A 12,992-nucleotide genomic window follows, 5' to 3' on the forward strand; every position below is an offset into this window, starting at 1 on the left:
GCTTACTGTCTTCTCCAGAATCAGACAAAAAGATTGATACCTGGATTTCCTGGAGGCGGATCAGCTGCCTATAGCTGTTGGTCAGAAACACCTCTCTCAGAGTTTTAACCCTTTCACTACCACACCACAGAAGGTTAACCCTTTCACTACCACACTAACCTTCTGTAGTGTGGTTGTGAAAGGGCTAACCCTTTACCGTGTGGCAGTGAAAGGGTTGTAACCTTCTGTATTGTCACAGTGAAAGGGTTAACCTTTTGGTAGTGTGGCAGTGAAAGTGTTAAATTAGGCTAGTCTGTATCCGCCTCCATTGATTTGTGCTAAACTAGGCCACAGCTTGCTGCTAAATAGATTTCTACTGAAGGCATAGAGAGGAAATTGGTTGTCAAACCCTATGACAGTTGACAGTTTGTTACGTTTCCTTCTCCGTCACCCTCCTGTCCCTGTTCTTCATCCTCCTTACCACTCTCCACGCCTCCCTCTCCCCTCTCTGCCTCTCTCTGCCTCCCTCTCCCCTCTCTGCCTCTCTCTGCCCCTCTCTGCCTCTCTCCACGCCTCCCTCTCCCCTCTCTGCCTCCCTCTCCCCTCTCTGCCTCTCTCTGCCTCCCTCTCCCTCTCTTTTCCTCCCTCTGCCTCCCTCTGCCTCCTCTCTCCACCTCTCTGCCTCCTCTCTCCACCTCTCTGCCTCCCTCTCCCCTCTCTGCCTCCCTCTCCCCTCTCTGCCTCTCTCTGCCTCCCTCTCCCCTCTCTACCTCCCTCTGCCTCCCTCTGCCTCTCTTTTCCTCCCTCTGCCTCCCTCTGCCTCCTCTCTCACACCTCTCTGCCTCCCTCTCCACCTCTCTGCCTCCTCTCCACCTCTCTGCCTCCCTCTCCACCTCTCTGCCTCCCTCTCCACCTCTCTGCCTCCCCTCTCCACCTCTCTGCCTCCCTCTCTGCCTCTCTCTGCCTCCTCTATGCCTCCTCTATGCCTCCCTCTCCACCTCTCTGCCTCCTCTATGCCTCCCTCTCCACCTCTCTGCCTCCCTCTCCACCTCTCTGCCTCCCTCTCCACCTCTCTGCCTCCCTCTGCCTCCCTCTGCCTCCCTCTGCCCCCCTCTCTCCCCCTCTCTCCCCCTCTCTGCCTCCCTCTCCACCTCTCTGCCTCCCCTCTCCACCTCTCTCCCCCTCTCTCCCCCCTCTCCTGCCCCTCTCTGCCCCCCTCTCCCCCTATCTGCACCTCTCTGCCCCCCTCTCTCCCCCTCTCTGCCCCCCCTCTCTCCACCTCTCTCCCCCCTCTCTGCCCCCCTCTTTCCTCCTCTCTCTCCCCCTCTCTGCCTCCTCTCTCCCCCCTCTCTCCCCCTCTCTGCCCCCCCTCTTTCCCCCTCTCTCCCCCTCTCTGCCCCCCTCTTTCCCCCTCTCTGCACCTCTCTGCCCCCCCTCTCTCTCCCCCTCTCTCCCCCTCTCTGCACCTCTCTCCCCCCTCTCTGCACCTCTCTCCACCTCTCTGCCTCCTCTCTCCCCCTCTCTCCCCCTCTCTGCACCTCTCTGCCCCCCTCTCTCCCCCTCTCTGCACCTCTCTCCCCCCTCTCTGCACCTCTCTCCACCTCTCTGCCCCCCTCTCTCCACCTCTCTCCCCCTCTCTCCCCCTCTCTGCACCTCTCTCCACCTCTCTGCCTCCTCTCTCCCCCTCTCTCTCCCCCTCTCTGCACCTCTCTGCCCCCCTCTCTCCCCCTCTCTCCCCCTCCTCTGCACCTCTCTCCCCCTCTCTGCACCTCTCTCCACCTCTCTCCCCCTCTCTGCACCTCTCTCCACCTCTCTGCCTCCTCTCTCCACCTCTCTGCCTCCTCTCTGCCTCCTCTCTCCACCTCTCTGCACCTCTCTCCCCCTCTCTGCCTCCTCTCTCCACCTCTCTGCCTCTCTCTGCCTCCTCTCTCCACCTCTCTGCCTCCTCTCTCCACCTCTCTGCACCTCTCTCTCCACCTCTCTGCCTCTCTCTGCCTCCTCTCTCCACCTCTCTGCACCTCTCTCTCCACCTCTCTGCCTCCTCTCTCCACCTCTCTGGCCTCCTCTCTCCCCCTCTCTGCCTCCTCTCTCCACCTCTCTGCACCTCTCTCCCCCTCTCTGCCTCCTCTCTCCACCTCTCTGCCTCCTCTCTGCCTCCTCTCTCCACCTCTCTGCACCTCTCTCCCCCTCTCTGCCTCCTCTCTCCACCTCTCTGCCACCTCTCTGCCTCCTCTCTACCCCTCTGCCCCCCTCTGCCCCCTCTCTGCCTCCTCTCTGCCCCCCCTCTGCCCTCCTCTCTGCCTCCTCTCTGCCCCCCTCTGCCACCTCTCTGCACCTCTCTGCCTCCTCTCTCCACCTCTCTGCCTCCTCTCTGCCTCCTCTCTGCCTCTCTCTGCCTCCTCTCTGCCTCCTCTCTGCCTCTCTCTGCACCTCTCTCCCCCTCTCTGCCTCCTCTCTCCACCTCTCTGCACCTCTCTCTCCTCTCTGCCTCCTCTCTCCACCTCTCTGCCTCCTCTCTGCCTCTCTCTGCCTCCTCTCTGCCTCTCTCTGCCTCCTCTCTCCACCTATCTGCACCTCTCTCCACCTCTCTGCACCTCTCTCCCCCTCTCTCCACCTCTCTGCACCTCTCTGCACCTCTCTCCCCCTCTCTGCCTCCTCTCTCCACCTCTCTGCACCTCTCTCCCCCTCTCTGCCTCCTCTCTCCACCTCTCTGCACCTCTCTCCCCCTCTCTGCCTCCTCTCTCCACCTCTCTGCACCTCTCTCCCCCTCTCTGCCCCCCTCTCTCCACCTCTCTGCACCTCTCTCCCCCTCTCTGCCTCCTCTCTCCACCTCTCTGCACCTCTCTCCCCCTCTCTGCCTCCTCTCTCCACCTCTCTGCCTCCTCTCTCCACCTCTCTGCCTCCTCTCTCCACCTCTCTGCACCTCTCTCCCCCTCTCTGCCTCCTCTCTCCACCTCTCTGCACCTCTCTGCCTCCTCTCTGCCTCCTCTCTCCACCTCTCTGCCTCCTCTCTGCCTCCTCTCTGCCCCCCTCTGCCCCCTCTCTGCCCCCTCTCTGCCTCCTCTCTGCCCCTCTGCCCCCTCTCTGCCTCCTCTCCACCTCTCTGCCCCCCTCTGCCACCTCTCTGCCCCCTCTGCCTCCTCTCTGCCCCTCTCGGCCCCGTCTGCCCCCTCTGCCCCTCTCGGCCCCCTCTGCCCCCCCCCCCTCTCTGCCCCTGCAGGTAGCGTGTACCAACTGGAAGAGAGTAATGGTGGTTCTGTCTCAGTCTCTAGTCTCCCCTTCCTCAGGAAAACCATACACTGACCCAGAGTCTGTGCCCCCCGACCTCGTGCACAACGCCTCTCTCCACCTCACCTTCGCCAAGTATGACACGCACACACACACACACACACACGCACACACACACACACACACATGCACACGCACACACACACACACACACACACACACACACACACACACACACACACACACACACACACACACACACACACACACACACACACACACACACACACACACACACACACACACACACACACACACACACACACACAGCCATGTTTTCACGTGTTGGCCAATATCCCCAGAACAACAAAACAACCTCCCCCACACTCACACACATCTCCTTCCTGTAAGCTAAAACAAGCCTGAACGATAGACGCATCTTACTGTAAACTACAACAAGCTCAAATGACAGACACATCTCTTTCCTGAATGACAAGCGAGCTTATTTTCAACTGTTCCTTTCATCTTTAAGATGATCTTTTAGTATTTGAGTTGTCTCTCTCAAACCGGTGTGATTCAGTTGAGAGGTGGCCGTGTGCAGCAGCGGCTGGAGGTGGTGACGGACCAGTCCTTGGTTTCAGAGCTCAGGCAGACGTTGTGTTCTAACCCTCGGGTTGAGTCCACAACTGTTTCCGTCTGCCCAGTTGGCAAAGACAAGACAAGCCTATTTATTTTAATGGAAACTTTCCGTGCGCGCAGGATACACACACGCGCGCACGCACACACACACACGGACGCGCACACACACACACACACACACACACACACACACACACACACACACACACACACACACACACACACACACACACACACACACACACACACACACACACACACACTAGTAATAGATGGACGGAATTCTAACCATTTCCTCTGCAAACCAGAACCACAACTCCTGTTTCCACAACGCCTTGACTAAGAACATGAGAATACACAAACATACATCGTCTAACATACATATATAACACAACATAACATTCAAGCACACATGAACACACACACACACCTCACATCCTCACTTGCACTCTCTCACACACACACACTACAAAAAAAATTCACTTTAAGAAACATAACTGTACATTAGTATATTATTGTATATATTACTTTACCTTAATTCTTAATCTTAGCATTGTATTGTATTTTATTCATATTACTTTTATTACTTTTTTTATTATCTATTCTATTTTATTACTTGTATTTTTGCACATTCGAGGCGGGCATGGCCACCTTCATTTCACTACATGTCTTGTGTAGCTATGTACGTGACAAATAAATCTCTTGAATCTTGAATTTTGAATCGGATTAAATATATAATATACCGGAAATACTACATAAACCAAAACTAAGAACATTTAGTACGATAAGTTGTTATAGAAATGAAAAATGTGTGTGCTCCATTGTCAAAAAGACAAAGGTAATTTGCAGATAGATTAAAATTGATTTTTGCGGCTGGGTGGTGCAGCGGTCTAAGCACTCATCACCAACGCAAGAGACACCGGTATCGAATCTGGCTGTCAGCGTTGCCTCCGGCTTGGCCGGCCGTCTTACTGGCTCAATTGGCAGAGTCAGCGGGAGGGAAGCCGGTGGGGTGGTATTCTGGTCGTTGTAAACAGCGACTCCTACAGGTCGGTCAGGGCGCCTGCACAGCGAGGGAGGGAGATGGTGAAGGCAGTGTGACCTCCCACACGTTACACTTCACCAATGAAAGTCCGCGCTGGCAGGTGAAAAGAGGTTGCTGGCTGTCTCCTATGTGACGGAGGAAGCATCTGATAGACTTCAGGACTCCCTAGACCGACCAGTGGGGGGCACATGCGAGCAACGACCAGGAAGGGGAGGGTGGAATTGGCATAACGACTAAATTGGGATGGGAGGAAAATCAGAGAAAAACAGGAGGAGAAAAAGTGGACAAAAAAAAAAGATTAAAATGGATTTTTGATCACAGGGTTTTTGCACTTGCTGAATATTTAGAGAAAGCTTGGGATAAACATACGAAAATAACATATTATGTGATGTATTTTGGTGATGTATTTTGATGGTGTGCACGGTGTAGCTTAGAAACCTTGGGAAGTGATTGTTATGTTCAATTGTTGTTTTTGGTGTCTTATAATCCCGTAAGGGATGGGTCGTCGGACATGACACGGAAATAAAATGTCATTCATTCATTCATTCATTCATTCATTCATTCATTCATGCATTCATTCATTCATTCATTCATTCATTCATTCATTCATTCATTCATTCATTCATTCATTCATTCATTCATTCATTCATTCATTCACCAATCCCAGATCCCTTCTAATAGTGTGTGTGTCTGTCCCTTCTCTAGGTTCTGGCGTCGTTATGGTTCCCTGTCTCGCCACCTGATGGCAGTCAAGCTGCAGCGCTACACCAAGTTCCTGTTCGTGCGCGACCCCTTCGTGCGCCTCATCTCTGCCTTCAGGAACAAGTTCGGAAGGTGTGTGTGCTCGTCACAGTGGAGGGGTGGTGTGCGTGTGTGTTTTAGTACAGTGGTTCTCAACAGGGGGGGGCCTCAGGGAGCTGCCTGCAAATTATAGTAAATTACTAAAAGCATTAACCCTTTCACTACCACACTACAGAAGGTTAACCTTTCACTACCGTCTGTAGTGTGGTAGTGAAAGGGTTAACCATCTGTAGTGAAAGGTTAACCGTCTAGTGTGGTAGTGAAAGGGTTAACCGTCTGTAGTGTGGTAGTGAAAGGGTTAACCGTCTGAAGTGTGGTAGTGAAAGGGTTAACCTTCTGTAGTGTGGTAGTGAAAGGGTTAACCGTCTGTAGTGTGGTAGTGAAGAGTTAACCGTCTGTAGTGTGGTAGTGAAAGGGTTAACCGTCTGTAGTGTGGTAGTGAAAGGGTTAACCCTTTGTCGTGTGGTAGTGAAAGGGTTGACCTGTATTGTTGCCGTGAAAGCGTTAACCCTTTGGTAGTGTGGTTGTGAAAGGGTTAGCCCTTTGATAGTGTGGTTGTGAAAGGGTTAACCCTTTGGTAGTGTGGTTGTGAAAGGGTTAACCCTTTGGTAGTGTGGTAGTGAAAGGGTTAACCGTCTGTAGTGTGGTAGTGAACGGGTTAACCGTCTGAAGTGTGGTAGTGAAAGGGTTAACCTTCTGTAGTGTGGTAGTGAAAGGGTTAACCGTCTGTAGTGTGGTAGTGAAAGGGTTGACCTGTATTGTTGCCGTGAAAGGGTTAACCCTTTGGTAGTGTGGTTGTGAAAGGGTTAACCCTTTGGTAGTGTGGTAGTGAAAGGGTTAAAAGTCCTATTAGTTACCATTTATTAATAAACTAACCTACACTGTAGCACTTAACACCTTGATGAACATTGTTACTCAGCTGATAGAGTTGTGCCCTTCCTGATGGCTTGTCGTACAGAACTTGTAAGTCGCTAAATGACTCGATGTAAATGTAAATGTATATATTAAAGGTGTTGTGTGTCTCTGTATGTTTGAGGCCCAACGAGGACTTCTACCGTCAGTTTGGCTCGGTGATGCTGCGTCGTCATGGTAACCTGTCTCAGGGTCTGCCGGAGACGGCAGCGGAGGCGTTCGCAGCCGGAATCAGACCCACGTTCCAGCAATTCATCAAGTACCTGCTGGACCCGGAGACGGAGAGGGAGGCCACCTTCAATGAACACTGGCGGCAGGTGGAGGATACACACACACACACACACGCACACACACACACACACACACACACACACACGCACACACACACACACACACACACACACGCATGCATGCATGCACACACACACACACACACACACACACGCACGCACACACACACACACACACACACACACACACACACACACACACACACACACACACATTTGAATGATTTATTTACATAAATACAGGTCTATCAAGGCCATAAACACGAATAATGCAGTCAGATATTGACAGTTACTGTAGTTACAAACGTGCCTGATTGGCCACAGTGTTGCAACACAAACAGGATAATAACACATGATGAAAATAACAGTAGTAGTATAATAGTTTAAAAAGCAGTGTCTCCTCCATACTGAGTGGCTACCAGATACTGAACACAGGGTTCGCACAAGGTCCTTGAAGTGCTTAAAGTGCTTGATTTTTGTCAAAAAAAAGTCAAGGCCAGGAATTCCTTGAAAACAGCCAAAGAAATTAACAAGGTGCTTAAAAGGTCCTTGAAATTCAAATCAACCATTCGCATTGAAAGTTTTGTTCATCCATGATCAAATAGTTCTGAATCAAGAAATACATTTATTTTTTTGATCCACTTTTTCTCCTTCTTTTTTCAGTTTTTCTCCCATCCCAATTTAGTCGTGCCAATTCCCCCCTCCCCTGTCTTGATCGTTGCTCGCATGTGCCCCCCACTGGTCGGCCGTAGGGAGGGTTGAAGAATCTATCGCATGTCCCCTCCTATACATGCAGAGTCAGCCAGCCACATCTTTTCACCTGCCAGCGCGGACTCTCATTGGTGAGGTGTAACGTGTGGGAGGTCACACTACCCTCGACATCTCCTGTCCTCGCTGTGCAGGCGCCCTGACCGACCTGTAGGAGTCGCTGTTTACAACGACCAGATTACCACCCATCGACTCCCCTCCCGCTGACTCTGCCAATTGAGTCAGTATGACGGCCGGCCCAAGCCGGAGGCAACGCTGACAGCCGGATTCGATACCAGTGTCTCACGCATTGGTGACGAGCGCAATGTCCGCTGCGCCACCCAGCCGCAAGAAATACATATTTTTGTATCTAAAATGTAACTAATTTAAGTGCGTGCGTGCGTGCGTGTGTGTGTGAAGGCTTGAGTGCACCATTCTAAACATCTGAACACCCGTCGTAACTGCCGTTGTAAATGTAGTCATGTGCGAAACAGTTGGTAAGTATGTACATATGAAACACAAATTATGTTCTGTAATTCCATTCTGTTCTATTTTATTCTATTCTATTCCATGCAAATGTGAATTGCACAATAATGACATATACCTAATTTACAAACTTTCTACTTAATATACAAAGAAAAACACAAACACCCAATATAAACAGACACATTTACACACAGGATAGAATAGAATTGAGTGGAGCTCATGCACATGTTAACCTTCTGTAGTGTGGTAGTGAAAGGTTGACCTTCTGTAGTGTGGTAGTGAAAGGTTCTGTAGTGTGGTAGTGAAAGGGTTAACCTGTAGTGTGGTAGTGAAAGGTTCTGTAGTGTGGTAGTGAAAGGGTTAACCTTCTGTAGTGTGGCAGTGAAAGGCTTAACCTTCTGTAGTGTGGTAGTGAAAGGTTAACCTTCTGTAGTGTGGTAGTGAAAGGTTCTGTAGTGTGGTAGTGAATGGGTTAACCTGTAGTCTGGTAGTGAAAGGTTCTGTAGTGTGGTAGTGAAAGGGTTAACCTTCTGTAGTGTGGTAGTGAAAGGTTCTGTAGTGTGGTAGTGAAAGGGTTAAATGTAACACTCCGCCCCTGTGCTCCAGGTGTACCGGCTGTGCCACCCGTGCCAGGTCCAGTACGACTTCATTGGCAGACTGGAGACCCTGGAGACGGACTCGGAGCAGCTACTGAGGATTCTGGGAGTGGACCACATGCTCCACTTCCCCACCGGGGCCCGCAACCGCACCGCGGCCAGCTGGGAAAACGATTGGTTTGCGCAGATCCCCATGGCGACGAGGAGAGAACTGTACAGGCTGTACGAGCCGGACTTTGAGCTCTTTGGATACCCCAAACCTGACGCCGTGCTGCACCTGTAGATTCATTTTTTTTTTATTTTTATTTATTCGTACACGGAATTGTTACAGTGTCTTCAGTACATATAGTTCACTTAACCCTCTCACTGCCACACGACAGAAGGTTGACCCTTTACTATCACACAACCGACGGTCGAGTGAAAGGGTTAACCGGCTGTCGTGTGGCAGTGAAAGGGTTAACCTTCCGTGTGTTGTCACGGTGAAAGGGTTAACCGTTTTGGTTAGTGCGGCAGTGAAAGGGTTAATACGATCCACTAAATTCCATGGCCGAAAGGAACAGGAAGAGCTCATATTGTACCTGCCCCCCTACACACATACAGTAGACTGATAGACTGTTCATAGTGCAACGTTTACCAAACAAAATGTACATACTTATCTTGCAGAGATGAAAACATCAACACAATTAAATTAACATAAATAAATAAATTTATTTATCTATCAGTTAAATTGCATATTTACTGAGGTTCATTCATTTATACACACACACACATGTATCTATATATTTATAGTACACTGTTCTATATATATATTTAAATAGATCTCGGTACACAGCGCCATGTGTAGAGACCCCTGTACCACCAGTGGTGCCTTTTAAAGACCGCTTTAGGGTGGACCAAAACATCCCGATGTCTGCGGGACAGACGCGCGTTTTAGCCCATTGTCCCGCGTCCTGCAACGGAAGAGAATGACTCCCATTTTAATAAATACAATTTTACAATGTTATGCAGATTAATTCCTATTGTTTTTGTCTAGTTATCGATCACCAACCATGCACCGAATGCAGATGGGCTCTACGGCAAGCTTTTTGGATGAGCCTGCCACGTAGAGGGGAAGCGGTGGAGTTGGGAAGGGATCATGGAGGATATTGAGCTCCTCACCCTCGTTCTTCTCGTGGAGAGAAGGCCGGTATGACCGGTGCTTGTGAAGAACAGACCAGAGAAATCGATGTTACGAGTGGATCTCGTAAAAAGAGTGAGATTCAAGTCAAAGCGAGTTTCTCTCTCTGACATGCCAAGAGTTTTTATAAACATGCTCTTTGTCAGAAGGCTCTAAAGCAGGGCGGTCCAACATGAAATAGGAATTCCTTAAAAGGCCTCTATACGCCGCACCGCACTCTCCATGGGGTGAGGGAACCTTTGTCTCGGATTTACCAAATGTTTGTTTTGGGAGAGTGTGGCAGAATAGTCCCCTCCTCCCCCTCAAACAATCCCCCAGCCTGGTTTAACCCCCCCACCCAGCCATTACCATTCACCTTTTGTCTTTCACTTTCAGACCCCCCCCATCCACACCCATCTGACCTATGACCTATATAGACCATAATTTCTCCTGTCTCATGGAGCTCGTTACCCTAACCCAGGGGTCGGCAACCTGCGGCTCTTTAGCCACTCAGCTGCGGCTCCCTGGTAAAAAAACATTTAAATTTTTTTTTATGTCGGTCTACAGACACCAGTGTTTTGTGTCCTCTTCTGTGTTTTATTTTAAAGTAGGTCTACACAGCCAGTCTTTTTTCTCCTCTTCATAAGAGTTTGAGGTTTTCCTATGTTATAACGGGTCAAAACAGCAATAAAAAGTCAAAATTTTTATTTTTGTTGCTTTATAATTCCATTAATGCAACAAACTGTGTGCTATACGTATAAAGTATAATAAATCGCAAATGACTTTGGGTATGCAATCGTCAGGCGTTTTATGCTAAATGTGGGGTATGCTTGGGGATAACTATATATAAAATGTTATACACTGTGTTACCTTCATCTTAAGGGTAAATTGGTTTTGCGGCTCCAGAGGAATTTTATTTTGTCGGAGGGGGGAAAATGGCTCTTTTGATCGTAAAGGTTGCTGACCCCTGCCTAACCCTCTCCAGCCAATTCTCCTGGGTTGTAAAGCTTAATAAACCTTATCAACTGCGTCTACCTTTGTCTGAGTAAATCCTTACTCACATCACATTCACCCACAAGAGGTAGCCTCAAGGCGCCCAGAAATATGAATAACTATGAAGACATAATTTCTATCAGCCTATACAATTTTATGTTCTGTTCTGCAGTGTGTCTGCTGCTTAGCCATTTGTCCTACTTGACCTAGAATAGAATAGAAATACTTTTATTATCCCGAGGGAAATTTTACACTGCAAATCGCTCAACATTAAACATTTAGACAGAACAGGTCACGAATAAGAATAACAAAACAAATCAAATTGCCTAAGAATAAGAATATTGACCTGTTGCCCTTTTCGTGTGGTAGTGAAAGGTTAACCGTCTGTAGTGTGGTAGTGAAAGGGTTAACCTTCTGTAGTGTGGTAGTGAAAGGGTTAACCCTTTGTCGTGTGGCAGGCAGTGTTAACCTGTATTGTCGCAGTGAAAGGGTTAACCATTTGGTAGTGAAAGGGTTAATAAATAAGTTGATTAATTGAAATGCTTATATTTAGATCAAACGCAGTATGTCAACTTTATTTAAAATCGGCACGCTGTCCTGCGTTAGGATCGCTGCAGTTTGGTCACCGTAGACTGGTCTACAACGCTGTATACATTCAAATGACTCAAGTGCCTCCCAGAATTATCTTTTGGTGTCTATACCCCCCCCCCCCCCCCTACTGTTATGGTCAAGCTCTGATTCACCTTTTCATTAGCAATGGAATTAAGCTTACAAGCTCATTTACAGCACTTTGAACAGTAGGGGAGAACGGGGATGGTTGTCACACTTTTTACTCTAGTGTGAATTACTAATCATCAGAACATCTTTCAATAGTCATTCCTACATTAAATTGAAGCTTAAGATGTTGGCTTGAAATGTGTATCCCTCTCATTTTCCAACGTATTGTAACAAAGAGGGAATTACCTATAAAAGACACTCTGACACATTGTGACAACCAACCCCATCACAGGGATGGTTGTCACACACTATGGGGTTGGTTGTCACTACGTTTTAATGGGGAAAATCTTAAAAAGAAGACAAGAAGGTACTGTAAAAGAAAAACACAGGAAATTCACTGTTATTATTTTACAGATTACTTTTGTTTTTCTACTTTAAGTGTAAATGCCATAAAAATACAGTAAATTACCTTTTATCAAAATATTAACACTTTGAGTGTGTAAATGCCATAAAAATACAGTAAATTACCTTTTATCAAAATATTAACACTTTGAGTGCCACTCACGAGATTTCTCAGGTTTTTTTATAGGTGGTTGCTAGCCACTCACGAGATTTCTCTGGTTTTTTATAGGTGGTTGCTAGCCACTCACGAGATTTCTCGGAATTTCTTTTTTCTTTTTTTTTAGCGATCTGAAAAATTAGTGCATCACCCGAGCCTACCCGAGTATAGCCGAGCGGCGCCGGCGATCACTGTGGAAAAAAGCGCCCCCTGTCGTCTCCCAGATGACATAAGTGATTTTGGAATGGACTCAATGAAAATGAATGGGGAAAAAAATCCGGTACTTTTTGTGAATTTTCCAGTTCACTGATCCAGCCGGGGTTACCACAGTTCATTCTGGAACCTCAGATCCCCGCTGATCATGGAGATCTACAGTATCGCGTTGGATCCATACACGTATCGATTTTTTCGAATGGTGATCAGGAATTGGAATATACCAGTTGGATACCATCTGATGTCAGGTAAGGACTCTATGTTATCAGTGTTAGGATAATCAGAGTAAGTTTGATGAAGTTATAAGCTGTTTTGTGAAATGTCTTCTTTCGGTTTCACTGTAAAAGTCCGTGAGGAAATCAACGGAGCGATTATCCGTGCGCGGCCGTAATGTGCTTGCGTGCACGTATAATATTGATCATCTAGCGTTTATTTGAAAACGATTCATAAAAAGGCCGACGAATATCAACGTTGTGGAATATTCCACTAAAAGACGATTTTCATAGAATGCTCCAGAATGAGCTGTTTTTTATATCAAAACGGGGGCTTTTCTAAGGCTACGTTTAGACGAGCGTTTTGGGATGGAAGTCTGAACAGAAACCGCAAAAGTCGTCTTGCGGTTTCACTTTTC

General features: G+C 48.2%; 1 pseudogene across 1 annotated transcript in view; it reads left to right on the forward strand.

Annotated features, from left to right (window-relative positions):
* The window catches only part of LOC311231794 (carbohydrate sulfotransferase 12-like), a 21,536-nt pseudogene extending 10,625 nt beyond the window's left edge, over positions 1 to 10,911 (forward strand). Inside the window, exons 5-7 of the transcript XR_014621063.1 lie at positions 5,597 to 5,725; positions 6,729 to 6,921; positions 8,734 to 10,911. The product of XR_014621063.1 is annotated as a carbohydrate sulfotransferase 12-like (transcript). The remainder of the gene's footprint in view (positions 1 to 5,596; positions 5,726 to 6,728; positions 6,922 to 8,733) is intronic.
* Positions 10,912 to 12,992: the final 2,081 nt, after the last annotated feature.

This window comes from Notolepis coatsorum (assembly GCF_963971535.1).
Source record: "Notolepis coatsorum genome assembly, chromosome: 7".
NCBI classification, from domain to species: Eukaryota; Metazoa; Chordata; class Actinopteri; order Aulopiformes; family Paralepididae; genus Notolepis; species Notolepis coatsorum.